Source organism: Delphinapterus leucas, chromosome X, assembly GCF_059928025.1.
Source record: "Delphinapterus leucas isolate spDelLeu-1000000601 "Yukka" chromosome X, BTC_Dleu_Yukka2, whole genome shotgun sequence".
NCBI classification, from domain to species: Eukaryota; Metazoa; Chordata; class Mammalia; order Artiodactyla; family Monodontidae; genus Delphinapterus; species Delphinapterus leucas.
The window spans coordinates 40,217,505-40,231,550 of record NC_143150.1 but is presented as its reverse complement, the minus strand read 5'-3'; positions in this window follow the sequence as shown (position 1 = coordinate 40,231,550).

The following is a 14,046-nucleotide window of genomic DNA, read 5'->3' as shown; positions in this document are numbered from 1 at the left end:
GGAACTGTTGAAAGACTAGGGTTTGGTCTCCTTTGGGCCTCGCTGCCACTGTACAGTGATAAGCAGAAGCAGCAAAGGAATCCGTACAAATTCCATCACTGTGGCTCCACCGGGCTGTAAACAGGCCATAATGCGAGGCTGCACATACTTCACCACCAAACAGGCTGCAGTGGCAGCCGACATATGGTGAGGGAGGACTCCAGTGAGCAGATCCTGCCGGTGGCCACAGCATAGGTGCCAGTTGTGAACCCCTGGGTCTTGCTGCAAAATGAAGAGCAGGAAATGCATTAGCAGGGTGTGGTGGGCCCTCTGAAAATCCCTAGCAGGCCTCTCTGTGTCTTGGGGCAGAGCTTTAGTCCTCAAGGCCAGCCTCACCTGGTCCAGGGCCTTGGGCTCCAAGCCCTGAGCCATTGACATGATCTCTTCTATTTCAGCCTGGTCCAGGCTGACTTCCCCTAGCCACTGTCTCAGGCAAGTGGAGGAGCCTGGAGGGGCCAGGAAGGCACCTCGTATTTCCTCCTGACGGATGAACCTGTAACAGCTCTAACTGTTCGACGCACGCACGCACTCATTACCGTGCAGGGCATTCCTGGCGCATGAGGGGCATTTCTCCTAGCACCCTTTGACCCAGTCTCTAAGGTCACTTGTCCCAAATCCCTGGATGGATGTTATAGAGAGAGAGCCTAAGAGGAATCAGTGTGGGAGGTCAGCCAGGTTTGGTAGAAATGTCGAAAGTCAGAAGACATGGGCTCCTGTCCCGAATCCACTGAATTGGCCTGTGACCTTGGGGAAGCATCACGGGCTGTGTTCCCAGGGAAATAGAGTGTGACACAGAGCTTCGCAGGCAGGAGGATTCTTGGGGAGCACCGTCAGGATCAGTACCTGTGGGGAGTGAAGAAAGCAGGAGCGGGCAGAGGAGGAAGTTGAACTGTGATGCAGACACAACATGGGGAGCTCTGGAGCCGGCATGACCCCTCAGAGAGGTCCTAAGTTGTGGTAAAGGAGCCAGGGCTTTATGTCCCTGCGTTGGCCAGTCACTAGATGCAGGCTGCCACCTGGGATGGGTGCACAGCCTTGGGCACGGTGGCTCTCTTCAGCTGAGGGTCATTCCCGGTGAGGGGCTGGGCTGTGTGCTGTCAATCACCAACAGGCCCTTCAGCTGGGGACTGAGGGCTCCAGCACGAAAGGGTAGGGGTGGAGCCGGGCGGTGCCCCACTGCATCCTTCCGGCAAGTTACTTCCCTGCTCTGGGCCCCAGTTTTCTCATCTGTCACATTCCAGCTCCAGGGCTCTGTGATTCCACCCCTCTGCTCTTACCCCCAGGACTCCCCCTCACCGGGCCTCTTAGGCTACACCCAATTTAGCATCCCACCCCTGCTACAATGTTTGCAGCAGCTCCTCATTGACTATGATAAAGTACAAATTCCTTGGGTGACTTTCAAGGCCCTTCACAATCTAGTCCTGACCTATCCCTTCAGCCTCCATCCTCATTGCTTACTTTCCATGACAGATATTTTGTTTCTATCATGATTTCCCTGAAAACACTCTCCCTCCTTCCTCTGCTCTTTCAATAAGGATGCATTCGTGAGCAGGGTATAGCGGAAAGGGCTTTGGAGCCAGACCTCAACTCAGGTCCCGCTCTTATCAGCTGTGTGACCTTAGGCAGGTCACTCAAGCTCTTTGAGGCTCAGTTTCTTCATCTGGAAAAATGAAGACTTTTTTTTTTGATGTCTTTTTCCATTTGTTTGTTGTGAGAAGCAAATGAGGTAACATATGTAAAGGGCCTACTGCAAAGCCTCTTACCTTTGTTGAAACAGCTGAGCGTAAATAACATCATCCAATGATTAGTTTCAAATATATTTAGAATGAGTAAATGCTGCATATAATTTGGTGCTTTTGTCACTAATCCTTAACAAAAATCTAGTCACTCAGAATTTTTAGTCTGGTGCCAAGTAAATACCCAGTCTCTGCTCAGGCTGCTCCTGGTCTGCATCTTTCTCAGCAGCCTCTCTGCCTCAGTCATAAGAACACAGAAGCCTTTTTATTCTCTTGGCCAAGAGGCATCAGTCAGCATCACCTGGGAACTTGCTGGAAACTCACATTCTCAGCCACCACCACCCTAGACCTAACATTCAGAAGCTCTGCGGGTGGGCCCCGCAATCTGGCTTTTCCCAAGCACCCCTGCCCCAGGAGACTCTGATGCACGCTCAGTTTGAGAACCACGCCTGCTCTGCAGCCTGGGGCTCATATGAGGCCACGTTCCCTCGGGCTTATCAGTGCTACAGATCCGTCTGCCACCCAGAAAGAGGGAGGCATGACTTGGCAGGAGTTAGACGACTCCAGAAGAGACCAGGCCTTTGACAGGAGGTCCCGGGCGTAACCTGTGCTCTTTGGCCACTGTAGGCTCCCCAGGAGCGGGTTGCTGAGCTCTGCCCGCTGAGCTAGAACCTCCTCCAGGGCACACGGGGCAGTCCCTGCCACTGGGCAAGTCTTCCCAGGACCAGAGACTCGTGACCTTTAAGCCTACTCAGCATAGCCCCTAAAGCAGTGGTGGTTCTCAAAGTGTGGTCCCCAGGCCAACAGCATTAGTACCACCTGGGGACATGTTAGCATGGAAATTCTCAGGCCCTGCCCCAGACCAATAGGTGATTTTGATTCAGGTTCAAGTTTGAGAACCACTGGCCTACACTTTGCAAACGCAAACTAGTTTAACTTCATTTGCTTTTTCAGCTGCCCCATTCTCCGGCTACTTCTTTCTTCCTTACTACACGGAAGATAAAAAGGGAGACAAAAACATATTGATAGAGAGGGTATACAAAACCCTGTTTCCTAATTAGAAGGAATTCCCTTTCCACTTTACTCTTTGAATTTACCTGTTCTGACCAGTCATTTCAAATAGGACCCATGGCTGGTCTAACTCGATTTACATTTAGTACTTATTTCTCCAATGGCTTGTTGCTAGTGGTAAAAGCTTTGGCACATGAAATAGAACATTTGGAATACAATATGAATAAGCATTTTTGAACAGAGATTTAGTTTCATTGCAGCCACTGGCATGATGTGCTTTACAGCTCTAATTTCAGTTCCAGTTGTGAAGACTTGAGAAAGGCAAACAGATTTCAAAAAATAAATAAATAAAATAAAGGGCAGAGGTGGGAGAGATATACGCTCCAACTGTCATATCAATTAGAGATCTAAATAGATCTAGAGAGCTAAATTAGGCGATTTTATAGCCAGGGGAACAGGGAAACACAGTGCTGGAGCATAATTAAACTGTGGAGCCCTCACCGTGGAAGGAGGGGGCTGGAGGACAGCAGGGTTGACTGAGGGCCTGGATAGGAGAGACCAGGGACGGGAAGGGGCTCTGAGGGAGAAGCCCAGAGGGCAAATTAGGGCCAGGGGCTCAGACCTATGGGCAAGTGGCACAGAGGACTAAAGGACTTCCCTTCCCACAGTGATGGCTCCACAGGGTTCTTGCTGGGAGAGGAATCGGCACTCCCCCACTGTACCTGCCAGTCCGAGGGAGGCGGCAGGAGCAAAGTGCTAAATGGGCCTCCTGATCTCCCTCCCAGCGCCCCCAGGACTCCCCCCCACCAGGTCTGTGCAGCTCCATCCCTTTTCCCAGTTATGGGGAGCGTGGCCGCTTTCCTCCAGCTCAATGCCAGGCATAAGCCCTTCCTACAGAAAGGCACTCTCCTTTCTGGGCTTCGTTGGCTTTTAAGTGAAACCTTTCTCCTCCTTTCTCTTCCCAGGGTCTTATCAGAGGCCTGAGCGGACCTGCCCCAGGACTGGTACCTTGGTCAGCACAGAGCACACGTGTGCTCTGTGATTGTGATTTCCATGATTTCCATTTTCCCATCGTGACAAACCTAGGCCTCACGCCTCCTGGCTCAGACCTGACAAGAATCCCAGAGCATCCCAGGGGAAAGGAGAGGGAAGCTGCAGCTACCTGGAGGGGCAGGAAGGGGGCACCCATGGCGGGGGGCCGGCTCTCCAGACCAGGCAGGAGTGTGCCGTTACCACCCGAAGCTGGCTCTCCCTGGAGAGCTCACGGTGCCAGCTGGCCAGCGTGCCAGTTGGTCAGCTGTGAGTCAAGGAGATGTGGTCCCTGGGTACGTGGGGTTCAGAGGGCAGAAGGCACTTGTCTAACCTATGGGCAAAGGACTAGATGAGTAGCTTGTTAGCTCACTCAGGCGGGGCTAGTCCCAGGTGTGTGTGTATGTGTTGCAGATGGGAGGTACTTAAATGGTATGATACACAGGGTTATATGCATTTGTCAAAGTCATCAAATGGTACACTTAAGATTTGTACATTTCGCTGTATGAAAATGTTACCTAAAACAGGAACTGTAAACAGTGATCTCTAATGCTATGCATGCTGAATTTTTCCAGCAGATGTGTCCTGATGTTTGCAGCTTACGTTGAAATGCATCCAAAAATTAAATGGCTTGATACATGGATAGAAGAACGGATAAATATGCAACAAAGCAAATATAATAAAATGTAAAATTTAGAATCTAGTTGGTGTCTACGTGAGTGTTAACTGTAAAATACTTTAAACTTTTTGTAAGTTTGAAATATTTTCCATAATGGAACGGTGGGAAAAATAATGTTGTATTTGGCATGGAAGTGTGGAAGTTAGTGTCATTCTTAATGATCCAAGCATGCAGAGGTGTTAGACTCTGTCACAGCCATATTTACTTCACCAATCTGACCCTTAGGGAAAAAGAGATAGATCTTGGAAAACGACAGGCTATTGTAAATTCAACCAAGTAGTGGTCCTAACCTCTGCCACTGTGCTAGATGTAGGATACTTGCTAAAGCAGATTAGCACAGGCTCAGTCACATGGTATGCTGCCATTAATTTTCTGAATGCGTTCTTTTCTACACTATTCAGAAAAGAGGATCAAAAAATGCTCAGATTCACATGGGACAGACCACAATGTACATCTGTGATTTTGTTGCAGGGCTACGTTGACTCTCTTGCACTTTGTCGTAATATAGTCCGAAGGGATCTGGATACCCCACAGAACATCACACTGATGCATAAAGAAATCATGTTAATCAGTCTGGATGAGCAAAAAGTGGCTTGCACATTGGTGGCCTTGGTGATAGACAGTCACAACACGGGAGATAAATGCTATGATGATTCAGGGGCTTGTCACATCAATACATTTCTTAGGTGTCCACTAAGGTTAGGGGCACACTGAGTAATCCCATCCAAGGTAAAGGACAAATTATGACACTTTGCACCTCTCACCACAAAGAAGAAAGCTGTACTGTCTGCTTGGCCTCTTCAGGTTCTGGAGGCAGTATATTTCTCACTTGGGAATACTGCTCTGCCACATATGCTGGATGATGTGAAGACTGGCAACTTTGAGTGGAGGTCAAAGCAGGAAGTGCTCTGCAGCACTCTACACTAGAGTGCAAGCAGCCCTTTTACTTGGCCCTGTGACCAGAGTACCCTATGGTATTAAAGGTCGTAATGGTGGGAAAAGCTGCCATGTGGGATTGATGGCAAATCTCATGGGATAATCAGTGCAGACTCCTGGAGTTTTGGAGAAAGGCCATGCCATCTTCAGAGAATTATATGCCTTTGAAAAACAACTCCCAGTGTGCTGCTGGGTCCTGGTAGGAGCAGAGCAAACTGATCATGGGACACCATGGGACACCAGGACACATGGGACACCATGTGGCCACAGCTGCTCATCATGGGCTGTGTTCTGTCTGACCCACCAAATCCTGAGGGCTAATGGGCCTAACAGGAAGCTCTTATAAGGAAGTGATAAATCCAGCACAAGTAGGACCGGAGGAGTCAAGTAGCTATATCAGCAGGTGGCCCAGACTCCCATGTCATCCACCACTATTTCACTAGCATCTCTTCCTACGTTCACACTTATGGCATATGGGAATATCCCTCGTGACCAGCTGACCAGCTGACAAAAAAGGAAAAAGCCTGAACTTGGTTCATGGGTGGATTGCTATGGCGTGTGGGTGTAAGCTGAAAATGAATGACGGCCACACTGCAGCCCCACCCATGATGGCTTTGAAAGAAGGTGTTGAGGAATAACTCTGAAGGGCCATTCTAGTTGAGACTATCTTTGGGCCTGCAACACAGCTCTACTCGCTCTGCTCACTCCTGCTTCCTTCTTCTCCCTTCCATAGGTGTTGATCCAAAGGTTAATTAATATGCTGCTTACTAACACCATCTCAGAGTCCACTTTCTACTACAACAGTGCCCTTCTTTTCAAACTGCTTTACTTCTCAGTTTGTAAGACCTCTTCGTATATTAGGAATATTAACTCTTTGTTACATGTGTTGCAGATATTTCCTCCTAGTCTGTCTTTTGCCTTTTAACTTTGCTTACAGTGTCTTTTGCAAAACAAATAATTTAGTTTCATTTTGTAACTGAATCTGTTAATCTGTCCCTACACCTACCAAAAGGTAATGACTTTGATGTATAGCTATTAACCTGAAAGGGTAACCATGGTGTATTGTTAAGAGATAAAAGCAAGTTGCAGAATAATATATAGAGCAGCATTTATCAAACTCTTCTGATTATAGAACTCATTAAACTTCTTTGAAAGCTCACATTCAATAAGCTTAGGGTGGGGCCCAGGAATCTGTATTTTAAAGACAAACAAAGCGAGTCTATGATTGGATTCATTTTTTTTTTAATTTTTGAGACTTTATGTTTTAGAGCGGTTTTAACTTCACAGAAAATTGAGAAGAAGGTAAAAACTTTTCTCATATACTGCCTTCTTCCCACATATGCACAATCTCCCCCATTATCAACATCCCCACCAGGGTGGTGCATTTGTTATAGTTGATGAACCTATGTTGATACGTCATCATCACCCAAAGTCCATGGTTTACATTAGGGTTCACTCTTGGTTCTGTACTCTCACACGTAACCATCTTTGCAGTATATCATACAGAGTAGTTTCCCCGCCTTAAAGATTCATTTGGATGTAAAGTATCACTCCATGTTTGTAAAGAAAATAAGGGGAGAAGTAAGTCTCTATTTGTGTGTGTGTACATACTATATGAGCATAGAGAAAAGTGCATAAGGATACACCTCAGATTAATGTCGTTTTTCCAAGTGGAAGGAACTAGAAAAAATAAGGAAATTATGTCTTTATATACTTTTTTATTCTTATTGCAATGGGTATTAACTAATTATAACGTTTTAAGAAATCCAGTAAATATTAAAGCCATTTCAAATTGCCTTGTTATCTTTTTTTTTGCGGTACGCGGGCCTCTCACTGTTGTGGCCTCTCCCGTTGCAGAGCACAGGCTCCGGACGCGCAGGCTCAACGGCCATGGCTCACGGGTCCAGCCGCTCCGCGGCATGCGGGATCCTCCCAGACCGGGGCACGAACCCGTGTCCCCTGCACTGGCAGGCGGACTCCCAACCACTGCGCCACCAGGGAAGCCCAACCTTGTTATCTTTTGAGAGAATACTGTGAAGAAGAAAAAGAAGCATTCAGAAGAGTTGTCTTGATTCTTAGCTAAGCGTTCTCTGCACGCTCCACCACAATATCAGGAATTTCCCTTCTATTAGGGCAGCTAAACCTGGCCAGTGGTGGATGAGGTTTACACCTAGGTGACCATGAAATGGTTAACAGAGTTTCTATGTTGTTAAAATTTTGGTTCACACCAAAAATAGTTTATACAGGTTGTGTAACAGCTGCTGTTGCAATTATGTCTAATGGAAGGTTTTGATTCACACCAAAAATACTTACATGTGTTTTGAGTGGCTAAAACTTCTGGTTTCCAAGGAACTAACTACACAAGTCTCCCCCCTAGGGACTCTGAAATCATCCTTCTTACTTTTGCCTGGTTCACTGCCTTGGAAACATTCAAAACAGATTGCTGATCTGCTTCTAGGCACTGAGATTTTGAGACTTGCTTGTCCCTTTTATTCAGAAAAAATGTTTTTCTGATTATACAAGTAATTACATGCTTACTGTAGAAAATTTGCAAAAGACAGAAAAGTATAAAAAGAAACAAGAATCACTCATAACCCTACCACCCAGAGGCAACCACTGTTAATCTTTTGGCATATTACCTTCCAATTTTGATTCCGTGAATTTTTCATGTATTTGAGCCCATCCTGGGCATATAATTTCATATACTGCATTTATCATGTAATGTGATAAAATAAGCAATTTCCAACAAACCATACTTTTACAAGATTCCATTTATATAGATGTGTTCTGATCTACTTTACTATTCCCCTTTTATTCAACATTTAAGTTGTTTTTATTATTTTGCTAGCTTAAGTAACATTGAAGCTTTTACCTTTAGGTATGTCTGAATTTGAAACCATTGCCCATTTCTAATGCTGATGAAGGTGTTGCCTAACTGCTATACTCCAGTAAGGTACTTAGAACTTTTCACCTTGTAGTCATCACAGAGACTTCCAGGATATCTTAAGCCCATCAGCTGAGAGGCAGCTCTCCTGAAAATAGGGGACAAGGAAATAAATGAAATCATAGTTCCAATGACAGAAAGGACAAATGTGTTATCTTAAAACCCAAATATACTGAAATTCCCTAACAGTGACAACAGTGGTATCCTTTGTATTCAGCCACAACTCCTATGTATCTATTTCTGCGTTGTGCTTTGTTCTTATCTGAAGTGTTCAGTCAAAAACAACAACAACAACAAACTTTTCCATTCTGTTTGTTCTGGCAAAACCCTTTCAAAAGGAGGAGGGCCAAAAGACACCTTGTCCAGTTGAGCCGTGTGTTGCTAGCTAAGCTAATGCCATAAATGAGATTTCGCTAAAACAGTTTTTAAAAAATCATGCTGGCAACTTAATTAGGACTAAAGACCCATGAGGTTTGGAAGGACATAGATTTTCTCATTCTAATTTCACACCTCTTCAAGCTCTTCTCAAAAATAAGACTATAGTTGCTTTAAAATACTCCAGAAAAAGAAGTTTGGCTGTGTGAAAAAATAGATGAAACAGGATTAGTGAAATGTTGATAATTCTTGAAACTAGATGACAGGTATGGGTTATATTATTCTCTCTATTCTTGGGTATGTTTGAAAATTTCCATAATAAAGGAGAGAAGACAGAGATAGAGGCAGAGAGACAGATACAGAAAGAGAGAAATGGAGAGACAGAGAATATTAAAAGACATCTAATAATTAAAAGTAAAAATCAAAAAGAAAAACCATAAGACCCCTATGCAAAAGGTAACATCTAATCTTGTTTAATTTGGAATTTTCTCATCTGTAGCTCACTTTCTACAATAGCTAGGAAACGACATAAGCAGTTTGAAGGGGGCACATTTTGAATATGTAGTTTCTCACCTATAATAATTTAGCTATTTGTGATAAACAGGAATCCTTTTGGTCCCTATATAATTGACGAATTGATATTGCATTGGCTTAGAAAGTGTACTTCGATTAATTACTACTGCCTTTCACACCTTGCAGAAGGGAAAGGTAGGTGAATGTGACTGACTTCATTTTTCAAAGGCCAACTAGCCTCACTATCATCTGCTGAACACACAAAGCAGATGTTCCGGAAGCATATGGACAAAGCATAGCCTTTGAGTTGTCTGTGACACGTGGCCTCCTTTCGACGCTGGCTCCCTTAGTAGAACCAGTTATCCTACCCAGTTTGTCCAAGTATCTATCCCAGCATCTGGCATCTGACATCATGATATATCCCCCTCTCTCTCTATATATATATCCCTCTTTTTCTTCCCCTCTAGAATGCCAGCTATTTCGAAGTCAAGACTGTGTCTTATTCAGTTTTTGTTTTCATAGTACCTGGTACAGTCTCTGGAAATGGGTAGGGAGCATAAATGTATGCGAAATAAACAAAGGAATAAATATACAAAACGACTGGAACAGATGGAGGATTAGGATCTAGCTTATATATATTAGTTGTTACAATCTTCAGAAAGTTCCTTAACCTATATGAGTCTCAGCTGCAAAATGGGAATGACAATGCCAAGCTTTCGTACTTCACAGTGTTATTGCTAGACTCAAAATCAACTCAAAGGGCTTCGCTGGTGGCGCAGTGGTTGAGAGTCTGCCTGCCGATGCAGGGGACACGGGTTCGTGCCCCGGTCCGGGAGGATCCCACATGCCGCAGAGCGGCTGGGCCCATGAGCCATGGCCGCTGAGCCTGCGCGTCTGGAGCCTGTGCTCCGCAATGGGAGAGGCCACAACAGTGAGAGGTCTGCGTACCGCAAAAAAAAAAAAAAAAAAAAAAAAAAAAATCAACTTAAAGTAGTGCATATGAAAGCGTTTTAGAAACCAAAAGGAGGGAAGGCCACCTGTGTTGTGTTAAGGAGAGAGGCTGTATAGCATGGTGTTTATGGCTGCTATCATTGGGTTACTGTGAGAATAAAACGAGGTGATATAGGTAAAATACTTGGCAAGGTACCTGGGACAAAGTAACCTTTCCAGAAATGGAAACAGGGAAGATGAAAAGGTCCATGCAGTGAGGGTGGTAGAACTATATGGGAGCTGGCAAAATGGACCAGATGTCCTTTAAAATGACCACTTGACCTCTCTGATGCTAAGGAGAGCAATTTAGAATCCTCTAATGTCTCAATAACATCAAACCCTCACACAATCTCTGTGGCTAGCTGGTGCCCTCACTGGGTCTGACAGTGGCCCCTCCAGGTGTGCATATATATGTATATATGTTTGTGTGTGTGCGTCTGTATATATATGTGTATTTTTAGGAATGTATGTGTGCTGGGCCTGAGGACAGCGCCAAATGAAGCGCACGTCTCTGTGTTTGCCTGTGTGTGTATTTGTGTGTGTGTGTGTGCCCCTGTATGTGCTTGCCTGTATGTGTCTATGTATACATGTGCTATGCATGTGTGCTAGTATTTGTGTATATGTTTGCATGGTGTGTATTTGTATATGTCAATGTGTATATTTGTGTATGTATGTGTATCTTTTTTTTTTTTTTTTTTTTTTTGCGGTACGTGGGCCTCTCACTGTTGTGGCCTCTCCCGTTGAGGAGCACAGGCTCTGCACGCGCAGGCTCAGCGGCCATGGCTCACGGGCCCAGCCGCTCCGCGGCATGTGGGATCTTCCCGGACCGGGGCACGAACCCGTGTCCCCTGCATCGGCAGGCGGACTCTCAACCACTGCGCCACCAGGGAAGCCCCTGTATGTGTATCTTGATCAGAGCTGGTCACCTCGGCTGATCTGAGTGGAAGGGTGACGAGGGGCTGCAGGCCCTGCGGATCCCGGGCTGGATTAGGCTGCGGCTCTGTCAGCGGGGCTGCAGGGTGGGTGGTGAAGTACTGGCATGGAGGCTGGGGGAGGATTCTCAGCGTGGCAGGCAGGCCTAGCTGAGGCAGTGCTGAGCGCGAGGCAGAAGCCAAGGAGCAGAACATTTGGAGGTCAGGAGCTGCGGATAGAAAAAGGGGAAGTCACAGGCTGGTGAGAGCCTTTTGTGCAGGAACAGGTCTTGTCCTGGGACCTTCCACTGATGGACATGGGGGAGAAGGGGAGAAACAGCAGAGTGCCCAGGGCCCAGAGGGGTCAAGAGTCACATCTGCAGCACTTTCCAATGTCTACAGAGCTCTCACAGAATAGCACCCTGGGAATTGGAACCTAATGCTAATGAAACTGGATATGACACTGAGGGCTCAAACCACATTTCACTTCAGTGGGATGCTGAGCAGAGGTGCAAAGTCACCCTCTCTGGAAAACAACTTCAACCTGAGGATAATTGTAGCTCCAAGAGCTATACATTCGAAGAGCCCAATTAGCCCTTTCCCTCAGTTCATCTGTGGATGATTTCACTGTTTCACTTTATTTCAGAGACCTGAAAACCTTATTTAAAAGCTGAAAACATTATTGAACTTCCAAGTCAGAGATTTTCTGCCTGCCTCATTTTAGATTATATATGACACCCAAGAGAAAAAGTAGCAAAGGACTCAAGGAACATTAAGTTCTAACTTTAGTTGGAAGGTGAGGAAAGTTGTTGGTGATAAGGGGCCCTTTATAAACAGATTTTTTTTTTTTTGCGAAACATGGACTTCTCACTGTTGTGGCCTCTACTGTTGCGGAGCACAGGCTCCGGATGCACAGGCTCAGTGGCAATGGCTCACGGGCCCAGCCCGGACCGGGGCACGAACTTGCGTCCCCTGCAGCGGCAGGCAGACTCTCAACCACCGCGCCACCAGGGAAGCCCCAGTAACTGTGTAAATTTGGACAAGACACTAAATCTCTCTTGGCCAGAATTTTCTCATTTGTAAAATGAAGGAATTGGATTAGATGATCTTTAAGAGCCCTTCCAGCTCTTTTTAGGGAAGCCCTAAAAAGATTTTTTTAATGTCCATAATGTCACCTCCCAGATAATTCGTATCAGAAAAAAAAAGTAACTTATATACATAGTAAGAAAGTTCAAACACAGCCAGGTAGGTTATGAAAACTGGAAGCCTTCCCTTCCACCAGCACCTCTTCCTGAGGATGCCTACTTTTTATCAGTTTCTTATAGTTCTTCCCAGAAAAACAATACTCATTTTACCCAACCCCTTAGCACTGTTTGTCTTTTTTTTTGTTTTTTAGCACTGTTTGTCTTATAGTTGATCACCCCCTCCTCCCGAAAATGTTTATTCACTTAGCTTCCAGGCCTCCACACCCCTTTGTTCTCTTCTTTCCTCCTGGCAGGCACCTTTTCAGTCTCTTTTGTTGGTTCTTTCATCTTTCCCACACACCCTTGCCCAAAGCAAACTTGCTAAGTGTCCATCATCGGATGAATGGATAAAGAAGATGTGGCACATATATACAATGGAATATTACTCAGCCATAAAAAGAAACGAAATTGAGCTATTTGTAATGAGGTGGATAGACCTAGAGTCTGTCATACAGAGTGAAGTAAGTCAGAAAGAGAAAAACAAATACTGTATGCTAACACATATGTATTGAATTTAAGAAAAAAACTGTCATGAAGAACCTAGGGGTAAGACAGGAATAAAGACACAGACCTACTAGAGAATGGACTTGAGGATATGGGGAGGGGGAGGGGGAAGGGTAAGCTGTGACAAAGCGAGAGAGAGGCATTGACATATATACACTACCAAACGTAAGGTAGATAGCTAGTGGGAAGCAGCCGCATAGCAGAGGGAGATCAGCTAGGTGGTTTGTGACTGCCTGGAGGGGTGGGGTAGGGAGGGTGGGAGGGAGGGAGACGCAAGAGGGAAGAGATATGGGAACATATGTATATGTATAACTGATTCACTTTGTTATAAAGCAGAAACTAACACACCATTGTAAAGCAATTATACTCCAAAAAAGATGTAAAAAAAAAAAAAAGATGATATTCTGCTTCTTTGTAACCTGGGACTAATAAATGCAGATATAGCCATATCCGGCTCTAATGAAGACCATTGCATTCTGAGTCCAAAGGCTCACAAGCTATCTATGGTACATTGTTTTCAAAGATGACCATGATAATCCCTCCAGTCCTGCAGGCACATTTCTGAATTTGCTGCTCCTCCCACCAAACAAGAGTCTATTTTCTTTGTCCTTGAATCTAGGCTGGCTCTGTGACTGGATTTGACAAATAGAATGCGGCGGAAGTCATGCACAATTTCTGAGACTAGGCCTAAAAAGGCAGTAGTAATTTTCATTGTTGCCCTTTGGGGAGCTATCCTACTGGAAAGAGAAGCTACATGAAAGAAAACCAAGACATGCCACCCAAGAATCAGAACCAAGATCCCAGGCATGAGAGTGGGGCCATCTTGTGTCCTCCAGCCTTAGTTGAGCTGCCCCAGCTGACACCATGTGGAGTAGAGGCAGCCTCCTGAGCCCTGCCTGAATTTCTGAGCCTCAACATGGTGAGCAAATAAATGGTCATTCTGTCACTACATTTTGGGGTTGTTTGTCATGTAGCAATTGATAACTGAAACAATAGTGCAAAGAATCCATATTCAACCAACTGAACATTACTCTGACTCCTACAAGCTATGGCCCATAGGTGCACGTCCACCCATGTTAACACAGCTACCCAGACGAGCCTTGAAAAAAGGAGGAATCATTTTCAATTAGTGCAG